Raw genomic sequence first — 4,615 nt, forward strand, 5'->3', positions numbered from 1 at the left:
ACAACAGAAGCGGACAGAAGCGTGGGAAGAAAGGAAAATTTCAGATTCAAAAGCAGTGCATTCCTACCATACTTCAAACTCTTCAAGACCAGTTCCAACTCAATTCTAAGAGCCTCAAGAGAGTCTTCCACCCAAGAAATTCCACTCATAATGAAATTCAAAGGCAAAAGGGGAATAAAAGACTACAAATACCAAATCAAATTGGGATTTCCAAGTCCTAATTGAATTGGGACTCTCCACCTATAAAATGGACAGCAATCAAATCAGCAGGGCATCCATCTGATCTTCGGCAAAATCTGCAGAAAATACAGCAGCTTGTCTTCTTCTTCTTTTCTTCTATTCTTTTGTGTAATTTTGTCCACCATGAGTGGCTAAACACTTCCCTTTTCTAGTTGAAATTGGGAAAATTCAGATTTGTGATGAATTGGGAGATTTAATACTCCATCATTGAACTCTTGTTTACTTTCAATATTTATACAACTTGATCTTTCTATAATTATTGCTTTGCTTTTAGAATCAATTAAGGCCTGTTGCTTTTAATTGCTTGAGTATATATTGTTCGAATAATTTAGGTCCGTAATTGCTTAGATTGTTTAAACACAAGTATAATCAAGTTGCATAATCTAAACTTGACCACGCGGTTGGCAAGGTTAGAGTTGGGTTTCTCTAAGTCCTAATGCAGTTAACAGTTGTTCGATGCTAAAAGCCCCAAGGACGTTCCTTGGCAACTTGTTCACTAGATTTTGATTAGCGAACGTTTCCTAATCAAACTAAAACTAAGGAGGAACTTTGATTGTGAGAAGCGTCTTCCACGTCCTAAACTAACTTATTGAAATAAATAAGAGTATCAAAAAGATCAATGATCAATTCTAAACAAACTGAAATAGATCCATGCTTCAACTAGAATTCTTCTCTTATTGAAATTTCCTCTATTTAAATTATTGCTTTCTCTTGCTATTTAGTCTTAATCATCAAAACAAAACCCCCCTCTTTTATTTATTTATTATTTACTTGACCAAGTCATTATTAGGAAAATTCGTAGTGTCAAATCCCTGTGGTTCGACCCTATTGCCACTATCTACAAGTTAATTGTTGATTGTTTAATAGGTTTATTTTTTACGGCTTCGACAACCGCTATAAAAAAACCCATGGAAATTGCTAGAGAAGCAACTCCTATAAGCTCTCGAACAGCTATATGCTATATTTTTAAGAGCTTATCAAACACTTGTTCAAATGTTTGGAATCCTAAATCAGTTGGGTATCAAACATTTGAATCAAACACCCACTTATTCTTGGCTTATGAATCTAGATATATGGAGTGTAGTACGTAGAAATTCTTTCTAGCCACTCCAAGGGAATTCTAGCAAAAAGACTAACATTGATTGTAGTATCATACAACAAACTAATCACGCATGTAGGGGTCCAGGCACCCCTCCTCATTATCAGTTTCATAATCGTCTATATCAGAATTTTTTGAATCATAAATATTGGTAGCTTTAGTCAATAATTGGTATATATTACATGTGCCATCTAGAAGTGTAGAATTATCTCCATGCAACTGGACTTTCTTTTTGCCTTTGTGCATAACCATCTTCCATCCATATTCATATGTTTCCTTGCTAATCTCAACATTTCTTGCATGCATGGTCTATTGATTTTCCATTGGCCCTATGGACTTGTGAGGGCAAAACTCCATTGTGTGCTTATATCTTCCACAAGCAAATAGATGTCGAGTGCATTCTTTCACAAACTCAACCTGTTGCACGTTGTTATTGATGGAGAACTGGGACACCAGTGGTTTCTTAAGATCCAAAGCAACCACCAATCTAGTAGAAGGGCTATGAAGCATATCAGCAGTGTTATTATCAATTTTAACAACTTTTCTTACTGCATCCCCTATCGCCCTCGACCTTGGCAACATCATTCTTTGTATCACAACATCATCCTTCAATATTTCTAACCTAGTTCATTAGCTACTGTATATGTTTCCATGTCTAACGCCTGCCTCCATCACCACCGTATCTGTAAAAGATAAGCCTACGCTCTTATCCCTCTCCTCCAGATCCTTTCGTTTCACTTTCTTCGTTGTCTGATCTTCCTTTGTTGAAGGAAGAGAAAATTAAAAAGCATCAAGATTGGAAAGAAATTAACTTGCTATAAAATTTTCAATCAATTTCTACTTTAATTACTATAAAAAGTGAAAAACAAATTAAAATTATTTTCAAGTTTTAGATAAATTGTAGATGTTGCACCATATGCATCAAGAATGACTTTAATTCAAAGTTGTTTGCATCAACCATTGGCTTAATAATGCCTTCATCTAAAATCTGTAAAGTTTAGATAGGCATGATACCACATAGTTTTATTATTCTAATGAGCTTGTTTAACTTCTTAATTCATTTCTTCTCCAACTTGAATTTAATTTTATTCTCGCCTCACATTAGAGATTCCACAAACTGATTTCTTTCTTCTTGCCTTTTTCTTTTGGCTTCATTTCTCAATGTTTTAGAAGTTTTCTCAACTTCTAGATTATAAATAAGGAAATCTTAGTTGCTTCTAGATCATCTCATAAAAATAAAAATAAAAATTACTATTTAGTTCATATGATATGGTAAAACTCATTAATTGGTCCCTCTATTTTGAAAAATGTACTAAAGCATCCCTAACATTTTAAAAAGTTTACTAATTATTAGGGGCATTTTAGACATATTTGCAATACTTAACGGCTAAAGTAATGGAGGGATTAATTAGTGAACTTTTTAAAACGTCAATGACATTTTAATGCATATTTCAAAATAAAATGACCAAGTAGTGAGTTTTGCCATGTTACACGGACTAAATAATTAATTTCTCAAAATAAAATTTTTCTCACAAAGACACCAATATTAAACCAAATAATTTTTCTAACAAAGACATCAAAAACTTGATTAATATTCATTGTAAGTGCATAGGTTCTCAGATAATAAATTATGAGTAAAGTATCTTTTCCATATGAAATTTGGGTTTAAAGACCAAATTATGAATAAAATAACTATTTAAGCTAATCTTAGTACAAGGATAATAGCAAAAAATACCTAAATTACCTTTTGTGATAAATTATATTTTTTATAATATTTTGTGAGACTTCATTATTAAAAAATCAAATATTATGACGAAAATAATTAGTTGTCATGAGAAATAAGTTTTAATAATATCACATAATTGTGTCATTATAATATATCTAGCTCGTCATCTAGTATATATATATTTGATAACAAATTATAAATATTTGTCACAAAATATTTTTGAAGTTAGATGTCTCACAAAAATTTTTGTAACAACCCGGAAACCGGACTGCTATCGGCGCTAGGATCTAAATCGACTTAAGGTCACCAGGACCCGTAGCAAGCCTAACATACAACCTGTCATACCTGATAAATCCTATACATGATCATACATTTACATAAAACTTTAAACTTTTTCATGTACTAAGCTTGACCTGTGCATGCACCATAACTATAAACATAAAACCCCACACTAAAGCCCTCATCAAATGCTCCAGCGTTGGCACAGATATTCCAGTTTGCACTAGGTGTGGGAGACCGCACAAAGGAGCTTGTTTGTTGGGATCTACAGCCTGCTATAGATGTGGGCAGGAGGGACATTATGCACGGGAATGTCCTCAGGCGACTTTGGTTCCACCATCCCAGCAGATGACCTCAGGAAGTGTCGTACAGTCAGTAGCTTCAGCCCGACCACCAAGCAGTGGCAGAGGTAGAGGAAGAGGGGCAGCCTCTTCATCAGGGATGGGTTCCCGAGGTGCAGGTCCGTCAGCTCCAGCACGGATTTTCACCATGACGCAACAGGAGGCAGACACTTCGAACACAGTGGTGTCAGGTAATCTCATCATTGGGTGTTCAGAGGTGTATGCTTTGATGGACCCCGGTGCTTCTCACTCTTTCATTTCTTCTAGAGCCGTAGAGAGGTTGGGTCTGATGGTGTCCGAGTTAGAGTGTCCTCTTTGGGTTCGTGGACCCAAATGTGATCCATCTTTGGCAGAGTCAGTCTGTCGGTTCAGTCCGGTGTGCATAGAGAGTAGATACCTTCTAGCTGACCTTGTGGTTCTAGAGTTGACAGATTTTGATGTCATCCTAGGGATGGATTGGTTGTCTACGTATAATGCTACCTTGAACTGCAGGGACAAGGTAGTCCTCTTCATAGACCAGGATGGGTCAGAATGTGTCTTCAGAGGAGATAAGAGGGGGACACCGCAGGGTTTGATATCAGCCCTCCAGGCTCGTAGGTTGTTGAGGAAGGGTTGTCAGGGGTTCCTAGCTCATGTAAGAGAGCTAGACAAGCAAGTTAGGGAACCATCCTCAGTACCAGTGGTTAGCAAGTTCCCAGATGTGTTTCCTGAAGAGCTTCCAGGACTACCACCTGATAGGGAAATAGAGTTCGAGATCGAATTGATGCCTGGTACCAGACCGATCTCTATTCCTCCCTACAGGATGGCACCAGCAGAGCTGAGAGAGTTGAAAGAGCAGTTACAGGATTTGGTAGCTAAAGGTTTCATCCGCCCGAGTACCTCACCCTGGGGTGCTCCAGTATTATTTGTCAGAAAGAAGGATGGACCTCT

The sequence above is a fragment of the Manihot esculenta genome, chromosome 16, assembly GCF_001659605.2.
Source record: "Manihot esculenta cultivar AM560-2 chromosome 16, M.esculenta_v8, whole genome shotgun sequence".
Lineage (NCBI taxonomy): Eukaryota > Viridiplantae > Streptophyta > Magnoliopsida > Malpighiales > Euphorbiaceae > Manihot > Manihot esculenta.